This window comes from Ovis canadensis, chromosome 6, assembly GCF_042477335.2.
Source record: "Ovis canadensis isolate MfBH-ARS-UI-01 breed Bighorn chromosome 6, ARS-UI_OviCan_v2, whole genome shotgun sequence".
NCBI lineage: Eukaryota > Metazoa > Chordata > Mammalia > Artiodactyla > Bovidae > Ovis > Ovis canadensis.
This window is the reverse complement of record NC_091250.1, coordinates 132,589,159-132,613,190: the sequence shown is the minus strand read 5'-3', so window position 1 is coordinate 132,613,190 and position 24,032 is coordinate 132,589,159. Positions and strand designations below refer to the sequence as shown.

General features: G+C 50.5%; 1 protein-coding gene across 3 annotated transcripts in view; it reads left to right on the top strand.

Annotated features, from left to right (window-relative positions):
* FAM193A (family with sequence similarity 193 member A) overlaps window positions 1-24,032 on the top strand; it is a 149,326-nt gene that overhangs the window by 38,310 nt on the left and 86,984 nt on the right. The window contains exon 1 of one of the 3 annotated variants that reach the window (XM_069594896.1): window positions 3,703-3,795. The exons of the other annotated variants lie outside the window; for them this stretch is intronic. The gene's annotated coding sequence lies outside the window, so the exon portion shown is untranslated. Of the gene's footprint in view, window positions 1-3,702; window positions 3,796-24,032 lie in introns of those variants that run through there. 3 annotated transcript variants of the gene reach the window in all.

The following is a 24,032-nucleotide window of genomic DNA, read 5'->3' as shown; positions in this document are numbered from 1 at the left end:
AGGGATGCAGTGGAATTTAAATCTTGACATAAATCCAGCAATCAAGCCTTATTTAAATTTGCCGTTTATGTTTTTGTTTACTTGATTTGTTACAGACTGCTAGGTACCCTGTATGACCCCTGGTAAATTCTGTTAAATTTTATTTGGAGACACTAATGCCTTTTGCATTATGTACTGTAATTTTCTGATTTTAATACTGCTACCCGTGCCTTTATTTTATTTGTGTCTGTCTGCTTTATTTTTTGCCCACTTAAAATGTTTGTCACTCTGTGATAATAAACAGCCGCTACTGGCCTTAAGGATCACTCTGTTAGAGGCTCTGGTTACCTTGCTTGTAGTCTGCCGTTTGGCTCTGCGGCAGCCCTCTGAGGGGATAGCTTTTATAAATCCAGCGGGCAGCCTTCAGCCTCTGCTGTACTTCACTTTATTTTGAGCGTATATCTTCTGAGCAGTTACAGGGTTCAGTGTTGTTTTTAATAATAGGATGTCTCTTCCTCAGAAGGAAAAAAATGAGTTCTGTGAGGGTTGAGTGACTTCTCCAAGTTGTGTAGCTTGTTAGGAGATGGGCTTGGAGTTCAGGTCTAGGTGTTCTGGCTTCAGAGTCTCAGGCTCTTCGTGTGGAGATCCTGTCTGTGCGGCTTCCCCGTCCCAGCCCCACTGCTGCCCTGTGTGTGTGTGTGTGGTCTGCCTTTGGAGCGAACGGTGCTGGGTGAAGGCCTGCTGCTGGTCTGCCCCCGCTGACTCATTCCAGTGTATCCTCATGTGTTTTTCAGCATAGTTTATTTAGAGCCATGTTTATGGATAAAGACAAAATCAGAGCCAACTAGATTTTGTTTGGGGAGGCAATATAGTCCTGGCGTAATGTTTTTTTTTTTTTTCATTCTTTTTCATGACATAAATTCAGATGGTTGGAAAAAATTTATCAGTGTTAATGTTACTATTCTTGGAAGACCTGTCAACATTTTAGAAGGACGCTTAGATCCACCACTGTATCTAGTCACTGTTTTTTGTTTCATTTTTTTAAAGCTAGATTATTCTGAGGAAGATCTTTATTTGTTTTTGGCAGAGGTGAAAATCATGTATTATGCATTGCATGGGTGCGTGCTTAGTCGTGTCTGACTCTTTGTGACCTCATGGGATGTTGCCTGCCAGGCTCCTCTGTCCATGTAATTTTCCAAGCAAGAATATTGGAGTGAGATGCCATTTCCTTCTCCATCATGTTTGTTGGTTTTTTTTAACCTGTTGCCTTAGGAGTCCAGCTGGTCAGGCAAGCTTCTGACATTCTGCAAATGTGTCGCCGGTGCAAGCATTCAGCTCCTGAGCGCTCAGACTGCTAACCTGTCAGAGAGCCTGCGCTGTGGAGGCGGGAAGGAGGCACTTTCTGGATTGGTCACTAGGTGTGGGCGAGGCGCTCCTCTCATTCGAGCGCTTCTTTCCCGGACATTAGGAGACATGGCAGTGTCTGCTGGTCACCGGTGCGGCGGTGTGTAAAGCCAGGGCTTCTGGGGCAGCTCTCTAACCCCAGAGCCTCCTGTCCGGTGTGGTGAGCTCTCAGGAGGCTGTCGCAGCACGCTCTAGAGCCAGCGCTGCCGAGGGATCACGTGTGTGACAGATGAGCGGCCCCACCGACCATGGGCCCCTCACCTCACTTCCGCCCTAAAACGAGCTCCTTGGTCCATTTTGTATCCCAGCAGTGGATAAGACACTCAGGGTCCCTAGGTGGTGACTTTGGGGAGCAGGCACATGGGATTAAGTTGGGTCCAATGAGGAGACAAAACCATGTACTAGTCATTTAAACCAGAGAGGCTTAGTGTATTAAGGAATTATTAAGCTGTGATAGGAGAAAAACTGCAAACTGGAAGGAGAGCTCTATACTCTAGGGCTCAGGGCTGTTACCCAGAGGACACGCTGGAAGGGGACCACTTGTCAGGGCTGGAGTTCACGCCACATTGGAGCACATAGGCTTGCAGCTGGAGGGCCTGGGCGAGCTGGCTCACGGTTCCCGGGCACGCAGGAGCAGTCTGGGGCCCAGGCGAGCTGGGGCTGCAGAGGCAGTCAGGGTCCCTTTGTGGGTGTGACTCCTGGGGTGTGTGCTGTCTGTGCGGGGAGGGCCACAGGGAGTGCCCCTCCAGGCTGTGAGTGAGCCAGGGTGGGTGGAGAGGGGCCCAGAGAGAGTCAGGGCGCGCGGCCGCAGCCCGCTGCTGCTGCAGTCGTCCCTCCTGCGTGCACTCCTGCCCTCGTGGGTGTCCCTGGCCGGCCAGCCCTGCAGGACCCGGTGTGGGGGCAGGGGCCGTAGAGAGGGCGCAGGAAGTGGTAGCCAAGGCCGGGGTACCATCTGGCGCTCTGGGGCTCCCAGCTGTGTTGCTGCTTCCCAGATCCGGAGCTGGAGGAAATAACGTGCGGTCGGATGCTGGAGAAGCCCTGCCCTGCAGACAGATCCCGGATGCGAGACCAGGTCGGCCTTGGTGCGCCTTGGCGTCCTTGAGCGGATGTGTCAGCCCGCCCTTGCTGCCGCAGCTCTCTGCTTGCGAGCTTGCTGCGAGGCGGCGAAAGAGGCCAGGGGTCGCGCACAGGGCAGGTCACCTTGTCCCCGCTTCTGCAGTGGGCGTCGCCGTGGAGCGCTTGCAGGACACGGAACCCCCTGCACTCCATGCCCGCCAGCCTCACACGCCTTCTCTAGACCTCTTTGCTACCGATTAGCTCTCCCTGTTCTTTCCAGACTCCTGACCGTCCCTGCCAGTGAGTCCGTGTGGATTTGCACCTTTGACCAAGGTTGCGGCTGAGCGTGCTTCCCGAAGGTCGGCTCCCTGGAGGGATTCCCCCTGCGCACTGAGTCCCGGGCACGCTGCAGCCATCGCGGGCTGAGCCGGCACGTCGTTGCGGCTAGCTGTCCACAGACTCCAGCTCTCTTCCTTAGTTACTGATCGAAAGGAACTCGCCACGAGGCTGTAGGTGCAGTTTCTGAAGGCGCGGCAGTGCAGTGTGTGTGTGGGGTCAGGATCTTCTCACACGAGTTGCCCCCTGGGAAGCTCGGGTGCCTCCTGTGTCAGGCGGTCAGCCCTTTCCTGCCTGCTGCCTTCACTTTGAAAACCACTGGGTGTGATGGTGTTCAGCCCAGCGAGACTGGAGAGTCTCCGCCTTGCTCCTCAGTGGGCCTTGCCTGCCCTAGGAGCGCAGCCGGGGGAGGTGTTGGTGGGAGGGCTGTGACCGAGACGAAGCCTCTGGTCTCAGAGGCTGCAGGCAGTTCACTGGGAGGGAGGCGGAGACAAGTGCCCCCGGCGGGAACGTCGCGTGAGAAACGCTGTGTGAGCGGAAGAGCGTGTGCTAATCGTGAGCCTGGGAGAAAGCCGGAGCAGCATGAGTCAGGCTTTAAATGGAGGATGATGCAGGAATCCCACTGAAAGACGAGGGCCATTTTCCAGGTGGGCCGTGAGAGGAGGGCTCCCTCCCAGGAGGTCGGGTCACAGAGAGCCGTTAATCACAGCGCTGTGAGTACACGGCCTGGATCTGAGTCCTCGTCTGTGATGTCAGCTGAGGTTACTTAGTGGCTCTGCACAGTTACGGGAGGAAGTGGGCTGGGCGTCCAGCACCTTGCCGGGCACTGTGTCAGCTGAGAGGCCGGACACGTCATCTCCCCTCCTGACGCTCACGACCTTGAAACAGGCCACTCCCTGCCGTTTCCCCAGGGGCCGGAGCGCAGAGCTGGTCTTGGAGCCGTGTCCGGCACCCCGCCGGTCCCCAGGAGATGCTGCCTGTGTGCACGGAAGAGCCCAGGGCCTCTCTTCTGACAGTGAGGTATGTTTCTGGTGACGCGTTTTGTTTGCACTTACCGGGTACCGCCATGTGAGAGCGGAGCGGACGCTCCTGACGGCGTGGTTGCTTGGCAGCGGCTGGCGCTCCACCGGCCGTGGCCAGTCAGGCCTGGGGGGCGTCGTGCTCGGTCGCGGGACCCCAGCCCCTTACCACGTGCTTCCGGAAGAGCCAGCTTCTCGGGCTGGCGGGGGCAGGGGCGGCAGTTTCCTTTCACTTAGAGAGGCACAAACACAGTGAATAGTTTCCAAAAGCTGGTTGTATCAGCTCCCAAAACAGTAACTAAAAATATGTGTGTCTTGAGGGAATGGGAATACAGTGCCTGGGTGGAATGCTCATAGTGATTTTTGTCCTTGGCTGTGCCGCATAGCTTGTGGAATCTTAGTTCCTTGACCAGGGATTGAACCCTGGCCCCTGGTAGTGACAGCACAGTCATAACCACCAGAGCACCAGAGAGTTCCCTGGTTCATGGTGATCGTAACAGCTTCCGTCTGACAGTCTTTGCTCAGATGACAGTGAGCCCCGCCGCGAGGGCCAGGCCTCTGTGCTCCGAGTGACTCGGGCTCGCTCGCGGGGGCCCCTCACTTGGGACCAAGCGGGGCTCTGGGCACCTCGGTCCTCACGCAGACCTGCGAGGCAGGTGCTGAGGCCAAGGAGGCTGAGGCAGAGGTGAAGCCCACGGTGCGTGCTAGCAGACGAAACTGGGCAGTCTGGCCTTGGAGCCACGTTCTTAAGCACGCCTTGCTGTTGTTAGTAGACCTCTTCTTTTTTTACTTTGAAAAATAAACTTTATCGAGGTATGATGTGCACACGGTAAGAGGCACGCACTTCAGGGATGCAGTTCTGTGCGTGTCGCCAGGTGGCCGCCACCCCAGTCACGGTTAGCAGATGTCCGTCGTTGGAGCGCCTTGGGTGCCTTTTCCAGACCGTCCGCACCCCCGTGCCCGGCAGCCGTGGGTGCCTTTGCCAGCCCGTCTGCACCCCCGTGCCTGGCAGCCGCGGGCGCCTTTGCCAGCCCGTCCGCACCCCCGTGCCCGGCAGCCGCGGGCTGTGGACGGGACATGGTTGGCGTTGATCATCTTGCTGGTCCTTTTCTGTGTTTGTTATGTTTACACTTCCTTTTCTTTTCCCTCTGCTTCTGCCCCTTTAGGGTTTAATTTCTCATGTTTTGTAATTCCGTTGTATCTCTTCTATTGACTTATCATTAGGTTAGTGAAAAAGTAATTGTGGTTTTGGACTGTGAGTTTTAAATCATTATAACTAGACTCAAACTCCTAATCAGAATAGGAACCACTATAGTCCACACATTTTTGCCAGCGAGAAAGTTTGCTCATTCCTGTAGTCTAAAAATCCATGCTTCAGGATTCAACAAACTTTTTTTGCCTCCTGATGGTTTTGGGAATATTTTCCCTGCAAAAAAGTTGTCAAAATGCTTAAAGAAGTGGTAGTTGCTTGTTGAGAGATCAGGTGAATAAGGTGGATGAGGCAAAACCTCATAGCTCAGCTTTGGAAGCGTCGGTTGTGTGATGCACGGTCGGGCATTGTTCCGGAGGGGGGGCAGCTGGGCCCTTTCTGATCGGTGCCAGCTGTAAGTGTTGCATTGGGGGCACTCGTCGACTTGCCGAGTGCACCTCTCAGCTGTAATGGTTTTGGCAGGACTCAGAAAGCTGTAGTAGATCCGGCCAGCGGCAGACCACCGGAGAGTAAGCATGGCCTTTGTGGTGTGAGCTTGGCTTGTGCCTTGGAGCTGCTTCTCGGTCCAGCCACTGAGCTGGGCATAGCTGGTTGTCATACATAGACCACTTTTCATCACACGTCACAGGCCGATCAAGAAGTAGTTCATTGTTGTGGGATAGAATAGGCTTCCCTCGTAACCCAGTCAATGAAGAATCTGTCTGCAGTACAAGAGACTCCAGTTTGATTCCTGGGTTGGGAAAATCCCTTGCAGAGGAAAATGGCAATCCATTCTAGTATTCTTGCCTGGAGAACCCCTTGGATAGAGGATAGAGTAAGAGGAGTTTACATGTCACTGGAAGGACTGAGGCTGAAGCTGAAGCTCCAATACTGTAGCCACCGAATGAGAAGAGCTGACTCGTTGGAAAAGACCCTGATTCTGGGAGGGATTGGAGGCAGGAGGAGAAGGGGACGACAGAGGATGAGATGTTTGGATGGTATCACTGACTCGATGGACATGGGTTTGGGTGGACTCCAGGAGTTGATGATGGACAGGGAGGCCTGGTGTGCTGCAGTCCATGGGTTTGCAAAGAGTCAGACATGACTGAGTGACTGAACTGAACTGAGCATTTCAAAATGATGATTCTTTTTTTCCGTCAGCTCGTGGAGTACCCACGTATCCAGCCTTTTCAGCTTTCTAGTCTGGCTCAGATGCTGAATGAGTGTAGAATGGCCGAGGCTGCATTCTTTGCAGCTTCTTGTATATTTGTAATTGGATCAGCTTCAGTGATCCTCTCAGTTGATCGTAGTCAGCCTCTGATGGCCACCCTGAGCCCCTCATCTTTAAGGCTCCTGTATCCTTTGCAAAATTTCTTGAACCACCAGTGCACTGTCTGTTCGTAAGCAGTTCCTGGGCTAAATGCACTGTTGATATTGTGAGTTGTCTCTGCTGTTTTACAACCCATTTTGAACTTGTGTAAGAAAATCACTCGAATTTGCTTTTTGTCTAGTCATCATTTCCCTAGTCTAAAATATAAAATAAACAGCAAGTAATAAGTCATCAGCAAAGCAGCATAAAGCGAGAAATGCACACTGAAGTGATGTGTCACAGTGCTTGCCTCAGCAGCGCGTGTGCTAAAATGGTACATAGCGTCGGTTCAGTCGCTCAGTCGTGTCCGACTCTTTGCGACCCCATGGACCGGCACGCCAGGCCTCCCTGTCCATCACCAACTCCCAGAGTTTACGCAAACTCATATCCATCAAGTCAGTGATGCCATCCAACCATCTCATGCAGTGTCGTCCCCTTCTCCTACAGCCTTTGATCTTTCCCAGCATCAGGGTCTTTTCAAATGAGTCAGCTCTTCGCATCAGGTGGCCAAAGTATTGGAGCTTCAGCTTTAGCGTCAGTCCTTCCAGTGAACACTCCAGACTGATTTCCTTTAGGATGGACTGGTCGGATCTCCTTGTAGTCCAAGGGACTCTCAAGAGTCTTACTGCTACATATAACAATGGTTCTTTAAGACTGTATTCCAATATCAGACACGAAGTCCAGCAGTGCACAGCCGCAGTGGCTTTTGCCCCGAGCTTTTGCAGTGTGGCTATCTTAGCTTTTACTGGTGCGTTCCACGTCGGTCCGGAGTTTGCCCCCGGATGCTGCTCAGAGTGGACGGTGAGGGGGGCCTCACCCCGCGTGTCCCGGGCCCCCTCTGTTCTGCTGACGTCATTTGTTCCCCTTCTGCAGATGCTGTGAGTAGAGTGCGTTGCTCCTTTTGCTTCTGAACGTCAGCCACACTTCAGTGCAGGTTTTAAAGGGGAAACCGATTTTATTTACTTTGCTTGTGTTCCGTTCTCAGGACTCTCCATTTCTTTGAGAAGGTCCGAGTTTCCGTCTTAAGCTGTGTTCTTTCCGCTCAAAATGGTTTCCCATCTCTTGCGGGTTAAGCCTCCTAGCGATGCATTTCTCCAGTGCTCCTCTCTGAGGAAGTCTTTATTTCTCCGTTACTTCTTTCGCGGTATCTTTGCTAGGTCTAGAATTTTGGGTTAACAGGTTTAAATCTTTCTGTCTGTCTGTCTTTGGCTCGGTGGACTCTCACAAGAGGCCAGCTCTGCCCCTTATCTTTGTCACGCTGCGCGCAGTGTGTCGCCTGCTTTCTCGGGCTGCTTCTGAGAGTCTCGCTTCTCACTTGTCAGCAGTTTGGAGTCAGTACCACCAGGTGTTTCGCATCGCCTGTTCTTTTGTTTGTTTATCCTGTTTGATGGCTTTTCTGCACTTCTTGGATTTGAGGTTTGGTGTCTGTCATTAATCTTGGAAGTTTCTCAACCGCCGTCTCTTCTGCTCTTTGTCCACCTCCTCTGGTTACCGGTTTGTTAGGACGTTTTGTATGTGAGGCTGTTTTATATCGTCTCACTTAGTGGATTTCCTGTCCAGACTCCCATTGCCACTCATTTTTCTCTTTGTGTTTCAGTTGGTGTGATTTCCGTTGACCTGTCTTCAGCTTCACTGAAGAGAAATGTTTTTGGTTTTCTGCTGAAATTGCTCATCTGATTGTCCATGCTGTGTGTCTTTTCTTTTATAGCTGTTAATATAGTAATCGTAACAGCTTTGAATTCCCTGTTGGATCGTCCCAAAACCTGCTTCATATCTGAGTCTTGCTGTTTTGCCATGCTGTGTGGCAAAAACAGGACCTTAGTGCCCTGAGCAGGGATTGAACCCACGCCTCCTGCAGTTTGAACATTGACTCTTAAGCACTGGACCTCTGGGGAAGTCCCTCTGAGTCTTGTTTTGATGGTTGCTTTGTCTTTTGGGAATGTGGCATTTCAGTTTTTTTTTAATGCTTTTTGTCTACCGTGTAATTATTTTTCAGAACCACACATGTTGTATAGGACAGTTGTTTGTATGCCTGGAAACGGGCGCAGGTAGACTTTCACTGCGGTAGTTTGAATTCCTTTTGTTAGGAGCTGGGCTCTGTTTAGAATTCGTTGCTGCCATGCTTGTTGCCAGAGCTCTGCAGCCTTCGGATTCCCGCTGCGGTGGCTTGTGTGCAGGGCAAGGGGTGGCTCCCGGAGCTGTGCCTCTGTGCCATGCGCCTTCCTGCCCCGCCCTGCCTCACCCGGGTCTCTGCACCCCTTGCTTCTCGCTGCTCCTCGCTGCTCCTCTCCCAGCAGCATCCCACTCTGGCTGTTGCTTGAAGCTTTTCGTAAGGTGCTTTGTTTTTTTGGCCACGCCATGTGGCTGGTGGAATCTTAGCTCCCCAGCCAGGGAGTGAACCCACACCCTCAGCAGTGGAGGTGCAGAGTCCTAACGACTGGGCCGCAGAGATCCCCCTACTTGAAGCGCTCTGGCTTGGGCGTGAGCGGGTGTGGTGTGGCGCTGTCTCCTCGTCCCCTGTGCATGTTGACCCTGAGTCTTGGAGTGTGGTCCTCTCGGCTCTCCTGTCCCGTCCTTGGCTGTAGTTGGGGGCTCCCTGTGTAGTCTTGCCCCTTCTCCAGGAGCAGCTCCCCCAACCCCCTTTTCCTTCCTCCTGTTGCAGCGAGTGTTCAGCAGAGCCTTGCCCTGGGCAGTGTGGACAGGGAAGGCCTTTTTCCTTCGGGCCTTTTCTCCATAGTGGATGTGAAGAAGGATCGGGGTGGAATTTGCCTCAGACTCGGCTGCCTCTCCCCTCCCCAGTTCTGCACCCCCCCACAATGCTTCTTAGGCCTCTTGCAGATCTTTCCAAAGACCACTCCGGGAGTTTCCTAGGGACGCAGCAAAGGGGTGCGGGTCCCTCAGCTTCCGTGGCCCCTGCCGTCACCCTGCCCGCCGGCACTCGGCCCTGCCCTGCGTCGGCCGTCCTCCCGAGCCCTTCTCGCCTGTGCTGGGCATGTCGGCCTCAGGCGAGGGTGTGCGTTCTTTCCCTCGCAGGCAGCCAGATCTGGGGCCGGTTTCCTCATGGGCTCCCCAAAAGTCACAGCTCGGGGTTCGTTTGGTCGGCCTCACCGTGCGGGAGGGAGCAGTGCTCCTGCCAGCCGCCTCCACCCGGGAGCCGGAGCCGGGAGGAGCCACGTCAGCGGCGATTGAGGTTTCCTGAAGCGCAGCTTGTCAGCTGTGGTCAGTGCTCTTGCGGTCCTCCCAAATGTCTCTACCCCAAGGTGGAAATCTTGGCTAGGTAGGAAAATCTAATGTTTTGTCTCCTCTGAGGTTGGAAAGATTTTCTTCGCTGTCTTGTTAAAGGGCCATAAGTTTAGCTTTCATGTGTAGCTCTGTTACCCATTTAAGGTTGGGGTTTTTTTTTCAAGGTTTTATGTCTGGTCTGTGGTACGGTTGGAGGTGCACGCGTGCGTGCCTGCTCAGTTACTTCAGTCGTGTCCGACTCTCTGCGACCCCATGGACGGTAGCCCGCCAGGCTCCTCTGTCGCGGGATTCTCCGGGGAGAGCACTGGAGCAGCTTGCCATGCGGTCTTCACGGCTCAGGCTCCAACCCGCATTTCTCACGCCTCCTGCGTTGGCAGGCGGGCTCCTTACCACTAGCCGCCTGAGAAGCCCAAGGCTGGCGGTCACCCCCACAGTATGGATATCCAGCTGTGTCCCCGAGAAGCCTTTCCTTTCCCCGTGGGGTTACCGTGTCCCTCTGTCAGCCATGTGTCTTCAACACTCCTTCTTGTTAAATTTCATGGACGTGCACGCAGTAACTGCGTATCTTGCGCGTGTCCTCGTTTGCCGTGTCGCAGCTGGCCCTTGTGACCCTGTGGACGGGAGCTTTGCCAGAGCTTTTTCTGTCCTTGAGATTTCCCGGTAAAAGTACTGAAGTGGTTGCCATTTGCTTCAAGGGGATGACCCTGACCCAGGGGTCGAACCTGCGTCTCCTGCTTCAGCAGGTTGATTCTTGACCACTGCACCACCTGGGAAGCTTACAGTAAGCGCTCAGCTTTGCACATCATCCTAGTGTGGTCCCTGGTATCAGCACTATTCCAATAGAGAAATAGGACATTTTAAGGGCTCCAAAAGCTCACGAAGGCTGCGTCTTGATTGCAGTTCCCTTTCTTTCCTTTCATGGGTAACCACTAAACATATATTCTTAAGCACTGCAGTTCTGTTTTTTGAACTTTATATACTTGGAAGTTTGCAACATATAGTTGGTGTATAGCTCCTTTTACTCAGTATTTTTAAGGTTTGTTTAGAACGTTGCTACAGTTTGTCTAGCTCCAAACTGGACTAAAATTTTGCATTTTGACAGGAATCTCGCACAGATCATGTTGTATTCTTTGCAGCACAACATCTTAGGAGTTTGTGACATTGGTTCTATGACGGGTGTTGGTAACTCAACACGTCGTTAAGGTGGTGTCTGACTAGCGTCTTCACTGTAAAGTTAATAGTATTTTGTGTTAGCATCATTCCTTCCAAAGAAATCCCAGGGCTGATCTCCTTCAGAATGGACTGGTTGGATCTCCTTGCAGTCCAAGGGACTCTCCAGAGTCTTCTCCAACACCACAGTTCAAAAGCATCAATTCTTCGGTGCTCAGCCTTCTTCACAGTCCAACTCTCACATCCATACATGACCACTGGAAAAACCATAGCCTTGACTAGACGGACCTTAGTCGGCAAAGTAATGTCTCTGCTTTTGAATATGCTATCTAGGTTGATCATAACTTTTCTTCCAAGGAGTAAGCGTCTTTTAATTTCACGGCTGCAGTCACCATCTGCAGTGATTTTGGAGTCCAAAAAAATAAAGTCTGACACTGTTTCCCCATCTATTTCCCATGAAGTGATGGGACCGGATGCCATCATCTTCGTTTTCTGAATGTTGAGCTCTAAGCCAACTTTTTTGCTCTCCTCTTTCACTTTCATCAAGAGGCTTTTTAGCTCCTCTTCACTTTCTGCCATAAGGGTGGTGTCATCTGCATATCTGAGGTTATTGATATTTCTCCTGGCAATCTTGATTCCAGCTTGTGCTTCTTCCACTCCAGCGTTTCTCATGATGTACTCTGCATATAAGTTAAAGAAGCAGGGTGACAATATACAGCCTTGACGTACTCCTTTCCCTATTTGGAGCCAGTCTGTTGTTCCATGTCCAGTTCTAACTGTTGCTTCCTGACCCGCATACAGATTTCTCAAGAGGCAGGTCAGGTGGTCTGGTATTCCCATCTCTTTCAGAATTTTCCACAGTTTATTGTGATTCCACACAGTCAAAGGCTTTGGCATAGTCAATAAAGCAGAAATAGATGTTTTTCTGGAACTCTCTTGCTTTTTCCATGATCCAGTGGATGTTGGCAATTTGATCTCTGGTTCCTCTGCCTTTTCTAAAACCAGTGGAAGGAATGATGCTGAAGCTGAAACTCCAGTACTTTGGCCACCTCATGCGAAGAGTTGACTCATTGGAAAAGACTCTGCTGCTGGGAGGGATTGGGGGCGGGAGGAGAAGGGGACGACCGAGGATGAGATGGCTGGATGGCATCACGGACTCAATGGACGTGAGTCTGAGTGAACTCCGGGAGATGGTGATGAATAGGGAGGCCTGGCGTGCTGCGATTCATGGGGTCGCAACGAGTCAGACACAACTGAGCGACTGAACTGAACTGAACTGAACTGAATACGTCTTTCATAGAGAGATATTTTATCATCGTAAATACCCTGATTCTTACCAAGCTTTCTCCCTCTTAATTTAGCATCCAGTATATCTTGGTTGAATCCATTAATTCAGTGGCAGCAAAACGGTGATCTTCTCATGCCTCCGTCCCTTCTGCATGTATTGACCTTCTGCAGCAAGCTGGAACTTTCTTTTCTTCCTTGTTGTGGACTCCTTGTGTGATCATGGACTTATGGTTTCCTCTTTGGGTTTCAGTGTGGTTTCCTGTTTTATACAATATATCCAGTTGAGCAGTGGGAACCCTTCCAGTTGCTGCTGAATCCTTCCGTTTTTTGAGTACTCCCTTACTTTACTGTAACAGACATTCATTCTCACCTTGAGTTTCCTCTTCCACAGTCCTGAAATCAGCCGTCTGTCCAAGGAGCCTGGTTTAATGGACAGTGGCATTCGCAAGTAAATGTGTGGATCTGCTGGAGCCAGGAGCTCGCGCTGACTCTTCAGCTCCAGTGCAGCACTTGGAGGCTGCTCTCAGCCCGCCTCCCTCCTGAGTGTGCGCGTCTTCTCGGGGAAGCCTGGCTGCGGTCGCTTCACGGTGTTCATGGCGCTCGGTCCTGCTGGGTGCGGGTCTCCACCCACCGGCCGCACTCCTGGCCCTGGCACGCCTGCAGCAGACTGCGCTCCCTCGCAGCTCCGCGGCGCCCGCCTGCCGCAACCAGCACGTCCGCAGCCCTGGGGGCCATGCTTGAGTTCTCTTTTCAGAGGTTATCATTCAGTGGTTTCTGAAACTTTAAAAAATCAACCTTTATAAACCTAATTCTCCTTATTTATCTCTACATCCTTTTGGATTCTGTGTGTATACGATCACATCATCTACAAATACTGGCACTTCTTTCCCCTTTTCTAATCGCTAGCCCTGTGCTGGCTGGGGTCTCTGCTGAGTAGAAATGCTGGTGCTCAGTACCGTCATCTCATCCCTGATCTGAGGAGGAAACTTCCACTGTTCCATCTTTATGTTTAGTGATAATAGGGTTCTTTTTTCAAGATGGCCTGTATCAGTGTCAGTTACCCTGTGTTCTTCATATACTATGGGTGCTTTTTACTAAGGAATGGATATTCAATAGCATTAAAAGCTTTTCCTGCATCTTTTTGACCTTCCCCGATGGCTCAGTGGGTAAAGAGTCTGCCTGCGGCGCAGGAGACACAGACGTGGGTTCAGTGCCTGGGTCGGGAAGCACCCTTGGAGGAGGAAGTGGCACCCACTCCAGTATTCTTTCTTGAAAAGTGCCACGGACAGAGGAGCCTGGGGGCTGCAGTCAGCGGGGTCGCAAAGAGCCAGGCACGACTGAGTGGCGAGACGCGTGTGCGCACACACACGGCGTCTGTCTGAATCACGTGGTGCTTCTCGCTTTCTCTTCAGTGCGATGGGGTAATTAGAAAATCGGCTCAGTGTGAGGCCAGCTCTGCTTCCCCGGTAGTCCTGTTTGGTCGTGGGAATGTCCTGCTCTCCGTGCTGCTGGGTGGGGTTTGCTCATAAGTGCAGTTAGGGCTTCTTCATCTGGTTTCATGAGTGAGAGTAACTTGGGTTTTCTTTTCTCTCTGTCATGTTCTGGTGTACCGATCACGGTTGATTTTTAGTGTGTACTCTTTTCTGTTATCTGCAATAGTTTGCCTAAAATGAGATATGTTTTTCTTATTAAATTTTTAGAATAAACCATCTTGGCTTGGAGTTACACAAGTTTGAGTTTATTTAATAATTATAGTATTGCTTCAGTTTCTATTTGTCTATTTTGAAAAGTTGTATTTTCTAGAAACTGTTTGAGCACTTCATCAAACTCTCATCTAAAGTTTGACCTAAAGATGTTGCTAATATCCTCATTATTTTAAGTGATGGCTTGATCTGTAATGAGTCTTTTTCATTTTTGACGTTGCTGTGTTGGACTTTCTCCCTTAATGAGTCTTACCAGTATTTGTCAATTTTATGGGTCTTTTCAAAGAAGTAGCTTTTGGCTTCGCTGATATTCTCTAATCTGCGAGTGTCTGGTGCCCTTTTAGACTTGGCCTCTCTGGGATAGGCCTTTATCCAAGAGGCCTTCTCGCCCAGGAAGTGACCCCAGCACACCCTCCAGGGGTCTGGAGCCAGCTGGCCTGGGCATGAATCCTTGCTCTGATACAAACTTGCACAAGTCCGCACAGTCCACACCGCAGCCTCCTCTTCAGTGAAACAAGGACCACGGCCCACTGACAGTGCAGCGGCGTCGCGTGACTGGGAGCCGCCGTGCGCGTTTAGCGAATCGGCCTGCGCGTCTGTGTCCCAGTTCCGGTCAGTCGCTCAGTCCTTTCGGACTCTTTGCGACCCCGTGGACTGCAGCACGCCACGCTTCCCTGTCCATCACCAACTCCCCGAGCCTACTCACTCACGTCCGTCGTGTCAGTGATGCCATCCAACCGTCTCATCCTCTGTCGTCCCCTTCTCCTCCTGCCTTCAATCTTTCCCAGCGTCAGTCTTTTCCAGTGAGTCAGCTCTTCACATCAGGTGGCCAAAGCATTGGAGCTTCAGCTTCAGCATCAGTCCTTCCAGTGAATATTCAGGACTGATCTCCTTTAGAATGGACTGGTTGGATCTCCTTGCAGTCCAAGGGACTCTCAAGAATCTTCTCCAACACCACAGTTCAAAAGCATCAATTCTTTGGCGCTCAGCTTTCTTTATACCCCAACTCTCACACCCATACATGACTACTGGAAAAACTATAGCTTTGACTAGATGGACCTTTGTCAGCAAAGTAATATCTCTGCTTTTTAATATGCTGTCTAGGTTGGTCATAGCTTTTCTTCCAAGCAGCAAGCGTCTTTTTAATTTCATGGCTGCAGTCGCCATCTGCAGTGATTTTGGAGCCCAAGAAAAGAAAGTCTGTCACTGTTCCCTCATCTATTTGCCATGAAGTGATGGAACCAGATGCCATGATCTTTGTTTTCTGAATGTTGAGTTTTAAGCCAGCTTTTATACTCTCCTCTTTCACTTTCATCAAGAGGCTGTTTAGTTCCTCTTTGCTTTCTGCCATAAGGGTGGTGTAATCTGCATATCTGAAGTTATTGATATTTCTCCTGGCAATCTTGATTCCAGCTTGTGCTACTTCTAGCCCAGCGTTTCTCATGATGTACTCTGCATAGAAGTTAAATAAGCAGGGTGACAATATACAGCCTTGACGTACTCCTTTTCCTATTTGGAACCAGTCTGTTGTTCCATGTCCAGTTCTAACTGTTGCTTCTTGACCTGCATATAGAATTCTCAGAAGGCAGGTCAGGTGGTCTGGTATTCCCATCTCTTTTAAGAATTTTCCGCAGTTTATCATAATCCACACAGTCAAAGGCTTTGGTGTAGTCAGTAAAGCAGAAGTACGTGTTTTTCCTGGAACTCTCTTGCTCTTTCAGTGAACTACCGGATGTTGGCTATCTTCTCTCTTGTTCCTCTGCCTTTTCTAAATCCAGCTTGAACATCTGAAAGTTCATGGTTCACATACTGTTGAAGCCTAGCTTCCAGAATTTTGAGCATCACTTTGCTAGCGTGTGAGATGAGTGCAATTGTGTGGTAGTTTGAGCATTCTTTGGCATTGCCTTTCTTTGGGATTGGAATGAAAACTGACCTTTTCCAGTCCTGTGGCCACTGCTGAGTTTTCCAAATTTGCTGGCATATTGAGTGCAGCACTTTCACAGCATCATCTTTCAGGATTTGAAACAGCTCAACTGGAATTCCATCCCCTCCACTAGCTTTGTTTGTAGTGATGCTTCCTAAGGACCACTTGACTCGCATTCCAGGATGTCAGGCTTGAGGTGAGCGATCACACCCTCGTGATTATCTGGGTCATGAAGATCTTTTTTGTATAGTTCTGCTGTGAATTGCTGTCACCTCTTTTTTTAATATCTTCTGCTTCTGTTAGGTCCATACCATTTCTGTTCTTTATTGTGCCCATCTTTGCATGAAATATTCCCTTGGTATCTCTGATTTTCTTGACGAGATCTCTAGTCTTTCCCATTCTGTTGTTTTCCTCAATTTCTTTGCACTGATCACTGAGAAAGGCTTTCTTACCTCTCATTGCTATTCTTTGGAACTCTGCATTCAGATGGGGATATCTTTCCTTTTCTCCCTTGCCTTTAGTTTCTCTTCTTTTCTCAGCTATTTGTAAGGCCTCCTCAGACAGCCGTTTTGCCTTTTTTGCGTTTGTTTTTCTTGGGGACGGTCTGGACCGTTGCCTCCTGTACAGTGTCACAAGCCTCTGTCCGTAGTTCTTCAGGCACTCTGTCAGATCTAATCCCTTGAATCTGTTTGTCACTTCCTCTGTATAATCATAAGGGATTTGATTTAGATCATACCTGAACGGTCTAGTGGTTTTCCCTACTTTCTACAATTTCAGTCTGTATTTGGCAATAAGGAGTTCATGATCTGAACCATAGTCAGCTCCTGGTATTGTTTTTGCTGACTGTATAGAGCTACTCCACCTTTGACTGCAAAGATATAAAATCTGGTGATGTCCCCATGTAGAGCTGTCTCTCGTGTTGTTGGAAGAGGCTGTTTGCCGTGACCACTGGGTCCTCTTGGCAAAACTCTGTTAGCCTTTGCCCTGCTTCTTGTTGTGCTCCAAGGCCAAATTTGCCTGTTACTCCAGGTGTCTCTTGACTTCCTACTTTTGCATTCCAGTCCCCTATAATGAAAAGGACATCTTTTTGAGGTATTAGTTCTAGAAGGTCTGGTAGGTCGTCGTAGAACCGTTCAAGTTCAGCTTCTTCAGCATTACTGGTCGGGGCATGATTACTTTGATATTGAATGGTTTGACTTGGAAACAGACAGATCTTTGTTTAACTTTGTGTTTTAAAAAAACAGCTTTTGTTTTACAGAAGTTTTACACTTCTGTGTGAAAAGGCTTCAGGGTTTAAAATAAACACAGCATATAAAGCTGTTGCTCACTGAGGTCAACTTTGAATTTCTAGCTGTTCTTTTTCCTGCTTGTGAAGTAATTATTCCTTGTGTCTCCCTTTCCCGCTATGCCCCGTGTTGGGCATTTTACTCTTCGTTAGTACTCATAGAGGGCTTCTCAGGTGGTGACGGTAGTGAAGCACCCGCTTGCCAGTGCAGGAGATGTGAAAGGCAAGGATTTGACCCCTGGGTCAGGAAGATCCCCGGAGGAGGGCATGGCAGCCCACGCCGGTGTTCTTGCCTGGAGGATTCCATGGACAGAGGAGCCTGGCAGGCTACTCATTGGGTCACAAAGAGTCAGAGACGACTGAAGTGATGCAGCACAGCACAGACAGCACTCATCAGTTCCGTGCAGTCGCTCAGTCATGCCTGGCTCTTTGCAGCCCCATGGACTGCAGCACACCAGGCCTCCCTGTCCATCTCCAGCTCCTGGAGCTCGCTCAAACTCACATCCACTGAGTCGGAGACGCCATCCAACCATCTCATCCTCTGTTGTCCCTTCTCCTCCTGCCTTCAGTCTTTCCCAGCATCAGGGTCTTTTCCATTGAGTCAGTTCTTTGCATCATGTGGCCAAAGTATTGGAGCTTCAGCTTCAGCATCTGTCCTTCCAGTGAATACTCAGGACAGATTCCCTTTAGGATGGACTGGTTGGATCTCCTTGCAGTCCAAGGGACTCTCAAGAGTCTTCCGCAGCACCACAGTTCAAAAGCATCAATTCTTTGGCGCTCAGCTTTCGTTATAGTCCACCCCTCACATCCATACTTGACCACTGGAAAACCAGTGTTCTGACCAGATGGGCCTCTGTTGGCGAAGCAGTGTCTCTGCTTTTCAACATGCCGTCTAGGTTTGGCACAGCTTTCCTTCTAAGGGGCAAGCGTCTTTTAATTTCATGGCTGCAGTGTCCATGTGCAGCAATTCTGGAGCCCAAGAAAGGAAAGTCTGTCACTGTTTCCACTGTTTCCCCATCTGTTTGCCGTGAAGTGATGGGACCGGATGCCATGAACTTCGTTTTCTGAATGTTGAGCTTTAAGCCAGCCTTTTCACTCTCCTCTTCCATGTTCATCAAAAGGCTCTTTAGCTCCTCTTCACCTTCTGCCATAAGGGTGGTGTCATCTGCATATCTGAGGTGACTGATACTTCTTCCGGCAATTCTGATTCCAGCGTGTGCTTCATCCAGCCCGGCATTTCGTCTTTTGAACCTTGGATGAAATGCTCCCTTGGAGTCTCTGACTTTCTTGAAGAGATGCCTAGTCTTGCACACTCCGTTGTTGCCCCTGCTTTGCACTGAGGGAGGCTTCCTCATTGCCCCTCTCTTTTCTCTGGAATGCTGCATTCGGATGGACATAGCTGTCTTTTTCTCCTTTACCTTTCTCTTCTGTTCTCGATTTATAAGGCCTCTTCAGGCAACCATTTTGCTTTTTTGCATTTCTTTTTCTTGGTGATGGTTTTGGTCACCACCTTCTGTACGATGTCAGGATCCTCTGTCTGTGGTTCTTCAGAAACTATTTAACAGGTCCAATCCCTTGAGTCTATTTATCACTTCCACTGTATAATTGTAAGGAATTTAATTTAGTTCATACGTGAATGGCCCAATGTTTTTCCCAACTTTCTTCAATTTAAATTTGGATTTTGTAATAAGGAGTTCATGATTTGAGCCACAGTTAGCTCCCAGTCTTGTTTTTGCTGACTGTATAGAGCTTCTCCATCTTTGGCTACAAAGAATGAAATCAGTCTAATTTCGGTGTTGACCATCTGGTGATGTCCGTGTGTGGAGCTGTCTCTCATGTTGTTGGAAGAGGGTGTTTGCCATGAGAAGTGTGTTCTCTTGGCAAAACTCTGTTAGCCTTTGCCCTGCTTCTTTTTGTACTCCAAGGCCAAATTTGCCTGTTATTCCAGGTGTTTCTTGACTTTCTACTTTCTCATTCCAGTCCCCTGTGATGAGAAGGACATCTTTTTTGGGTGTTAGTTCTCTAAGGTCTTGTAGGTCTTCATAGAATCATTGAACTTCAGCCTCTTCAGTGTTACTGGTTGGGGCATAGATTTGGATAACTGTGATATTGAATGGTTTGCCTTGGAGACAAACAGAGATCATTCTGTCGTTTTTGAGGTTGCATCCAAGTACTGCATTTCGGACTCTTTTGTTGACCATGATGGCTACTCCACTTCTGAGGGATTCCTGCCCTCAGTAGTAGATATAATGGTCCTCTGAGTTAAATTCACCCATTCCAGCCCATCTTAGTCCGCTGATTCCTAAGATGCCGATGTTCACTCTTGCCATCTCCTGTTTGACCACTTCCAATTGGCCCTGATCGATGGACCTAACGCTCCAGGTTCCTATGCAATATTGCTCTTTACAGCATCGGACCTTGCTTCTGTCACCAGTCACATCCACAACTGGGTATTGTTTTTGCTTTGGCTCCATCCCTTCATTCTTTCTGGAGTTATTTCTCCACTGATCTCCAGTAGCATATTGGGCACCTACCGACCTGGGGAGTTCCTCTTTCAGTGTGTCCTGTCTTTTTGCCTTTTCATACTGTTCATGGGGTTCTCAAAGCAAGAACGCTAAAGTGGTTTGCCATTCCCTTCTCCCGTGGACTGCGTTTTGTCAGAACTCTCCACCATGACCCGCCCGTCTTGGGTGGCCCCACATGGCATGCGTGGCTCATAGTCTCATTGAATTAGACAAGGTTTGGTCCACAGCCTCAGGGTTTGGAGTCGGTTCTCAGAAAAAACCAAGAGGGTGAGCACAGCAGGCGGCCAGGCGAGGAGAGAGTGTCGGGCAGGAGGAGGCGGGCTCCTGCGTTGCATGCTCACGGCGGCAGTGTGGGCCCGCAGGGCCGGTGGGGCCCTCGCGCCCATGACGTGCGCTGGTCAGCGCTGGCCCTCCAGCCCCTGACGTGCTTTATGTGTGGACACATCCTCACACTGAAGACCTGGTGTGAAGAAAAGATGTAAAGCATCTCACTCTCCATTGGTTCCCTTTGATGTGAGAACACTGTGCATACATTGAGTTCAGTGAGTCAATTTCTCTGCATCAGGTGGCCAAAATATTGGAACTTCAGCATCGTTTCAGGGTTAGTTTCCTTTAGGATTGTGTGGTTTGATCTCCTTGCAGTCCACGGGACTCTCAAGTCTTCCCCAGTACCATGACTCATTGGAAAAGACCCTAATGCTGGGAGAGACTGAAGGGCAAAGGAGAAGAGGGTGGCAAAGGGTGAAATGGTTAGACAGCACCGCCACCTGAACGGTTGTGAATCTGAGAACACTCTGAGGATCATGGAGGACAGAGGAGCCTGGCGTGCTGCAGTCCATCCGGTCGCAGAGAGTCACACGTGGCTTGGCGACTGAACAACAACATTGAGTTAAATAAAATCTTGCAGAGTTCACCTGTCTTTTGTGGGGGAGGGGTTCAATAGACTTTTTTCTTAGAGCCATTTCAGTTTCACAGAAAAGTTGAGCAGAAGGTACAGCAGATTCCCATGCATCCTCACACATGCCCAGCCCCCAGCGTCAGCATCCCCACCGTGGTCTGTCGGAGCCAGTGAGCTCAGGTGCCATGCCGTTTCCCAGAGTCCGGGATTTGGTCCAGGTCCCTCTGGCTGCTGTGCACCCTGTGGGCCTGAGAGACGGCGAACAGCGTGTGTGCCCCTTGAGTATCACACTGACTGAGAAACCCTTCGTGTCCTGCCCGTGCCTGCCCTCTCCCCCTCCCCGACGGCCACTCATCTTTCACTCTCTGCATAGTTTCCCAGAATGCCATGCAGCGATCACACAGTTATAGCCTTTTCAGATTGCTCCTTTTATTTAATAACATACATTTAAGGTTGCTGCGGTCCGTGGGGTCACAAAGAGTCGGACATGACTGAGCAACTGAGCTGAAGGTTCCTCCGTGTCTTTCCATGGCTTGATAAGTCATTTCTCTTTAGCACTGAATGATAATCTGTTGTCTGGCGGTACCACAGTTCACTTACCCATTCACCTTCTGAAGGAGACTTTGGTTGCTTCCAAGTTCTGGCAACTGTGAGTGAAACTGTTAGAAACATCTGTGTGCAGATGTCTGTGTGGATGTAAGTTTCTATTTGGGTGAATTCTGAGGAGCACGATTGCCCGGTCGTAGAGCGAGAGGATGTTTAATTCTGTGAGAAGCCGCCGGACTGTGCTCCGGAGCGGCTGCCGCATCTGCATCTGCGCCAGCAGCGCTGAGCCCCTGCTGCCGCACAGCCTTGCCAGCACGTGCTGCCGGTGTGCCTGGTTTGGCCGGCCTGCTGGGTGGGTCAGCTCCTTGCTTTCACCTTGTTTTCGGTTTTAACTTATTACACAGTTCATATTTGCGGCTTCATTACATTTCTCTTAGAGTTGGCCTGGGCAGCTCCGAAGGCATTGCTGAGGAGGAAGGTGAAGAGAGTGGCAGTTAGTACCCGGAGCTGAAAGTGAGCTTAAGAGGATTGTGTTTTGTCTCTTCAGCCTGGGAGGAGTAATAGCATGTTTGTATCCTAATGGAGATGATGTGTGAGGGCGGCGTGCAGGCCCTGGGGCGGGGGGTGCACCCCAGGGTGCCGTGCAGGCCCGGGGCGGGGGGCGGGGAGCGCTCCTGAGGGTGCCGTGCAGGCCAGTGGCGGAAGCCCTGCCCCGCGGTTCTCCACAGAGGTGGCTGGCGCTGTCAGGCCCCGTCAGCAGCATGTCACACACCCCCTCCTTCCTTCTCCGCAGCGCCAGGTCTCTTCTCGTCTTTAATAATTGTTTTCAGTTTCCCTTGCTGAGAGACCAGAGGGGAGCGAAGGCTTTGGCAGCCCCTGCGTGCCTGGCCAGGACCTCCGCAGCAGATGCTGCAGTCTGTGCAGGCCCCTGAGCCCGGCCCACCTGCCGCTGCTGCCCACGTGCGCGCCCTCCGTGCTTCCTGCGCGGGCCTCTGCTCCGCCAGCCCCGAGCTGGGGGTCTGCGTCTCCACTCCCCTCGCTCTCCACTTCCTGGGCAAACACACCTCCCTGTCCCCAACACTCTTAACCATCCCACACAGTCCCTATGCCCCGGGCCCTAACTCCTGTCCCCTCCTTGTGAAGTTTTCCGACTGTAACAATTTTAGTGACAACCCTGGAGACTGACTTGGCGTCATCATCTCTGTTACGGGAGGTAAAGGGTCCTGCGGAAAGCAGGCGCTGTCTGGGGGGGTCAGTCTTGGGTGGGTAGGTCCCTGGCTTGCCTCCGCTGTGGTTCTCCGTGACACAGCTGCCCCCCTGTGGCCAAGGGCGTGGTGGTGGGGATGGGAGGGCCGCTGAAGGGGCTGGCGCTGCCTCTCTGCTCGGCAGCAGGGCCCTGTCTGGTGGCCGGGGCTCACCAGCTATGTGAGTGGCTACTTTGGGCGTGACTTCAGGTCACTCAGTTTCCAAATGTGGCTGGCCCATCTGGGGGCCGACTAAGAGCCTTTCTGAGTCTCTGTTGTATTTACGTGATTTTCTCTCCCTTTTGGTGATTTCTGGATATTGCTATGAAGACTGTTAACATCCTTTACGAGATGCCTGGTCCCCGTGATTTTAAGGCGCCTTCAGGTCTGTAAAGCGATGCAGACTGCAGTCTGAGAGTTGGAGGCTCTCTGACAGCTAGCTGTTCTTCATTTCCCGAAGTGGATTACTGTCAGTCACTCAGTCGTGTCCAGCTCTTCGTGACCCTTGGACTGCAGCGCGCCAGGCTTCTCTGTCCTTCACTAAATCCCAGAGCTTGCTCAAACTCAAGTCCATCGAGTGTGTGATGCCGTCCAACCATCTCATCCTCTGTTTTTCCCCTTCACCTCCCGCTGTCAGTCTTTGCCAGCATCAGGGTCTTTTCCAATAAGTCAGTTCTTCGCATCTGATTTCCTTTAGGATTGACTGGTTTGATCTCCTTGCAGTCCAAGGGACTCTCACGGGTTGTCTTTAGTAACCACAGCTCAAAAGCATCGATGCTTTGGCTCTCAGCTTTATATATGGTCCAACTTTCACATCCATACATGACTGCTGGAAAAACCATAACTTTGACTAGACGGACCTTTACTGACAAAGTAATGTCTCTCCTTTTTAATACGCTGTCTAGGTTTGTCATAGCTTTTCTTCCAAGGAGCAAGCGTGTTTTAATTTTGTGGTTGCATATTTTGAACTGAATGAGAATGAAACACAGCATATCAAAACTTGTAAAATGTAGCCAAAGCAGTGCGTAACAGGGGCATGTGCGGCACCAACCATCTGCAGGAGAAAGGGCTCACTGTCCTGTGCTTCCACCGTAAGAAAGTAGAGAGTCAAAGAGCCAGTTATACCCGAAGATGCTCAAAGTAATGAAATAACAGAAAAGCAAAATGCAGTAAAACAAAAGAATTTTTTCATAGGGAAAAATCCATGAAGCCAAAAGCTGACTGTCTTAATAATAAAACTGATTAACCTTAAGGCAAGCCAAAAATTTGAATAGATACTGAATAAGCCTGTGAAAAGATATTTAATGTTTTATTGAGAAAACCACACTGAGCCAGAGCTACGCATTCACTGTGGTGGTCACAATTGAAACCTCATTGATGAGGATGTTGGTTATCTGGAACTCCTCATCAGTGCTCTTTAGGGGAGGTTTGGCAATTTGGGTTTTGTTTCTGGTCAGGCCACTTGGCATGTGGGATCTTGGTTCTCTGACCAGGGCTCCTGTGCCCCCCGCAGTGGGAGCACAGCGTCCTGACCGCCGGGAAGTCCCGGCAGCTTCTTAGAAGTTCGACGCCCCAGCTATTCTGCTCCTTGGTGTTTATGCAAGAGGAGTTAAAACGTGTGTTCCCAGCACGATTTATACATCAGTGTTCACAGCAACTGCTGTTTGTGAAGCTGAAACCGGGAGACAGGCTGCCTGTGTCCAGACAGCAGAGTGGTAAGGGAGTTGTGGCTTATCTCCAAGGGACACTGCTCCGGAGTGGAAGGAGCAGTCTCATGAGCCACACAAGGAATCATCTCCAAGTGACGACACTGTGAGAGAGGCCCGGCAACAGAGGAGATGCTGCAGGGTGCCGT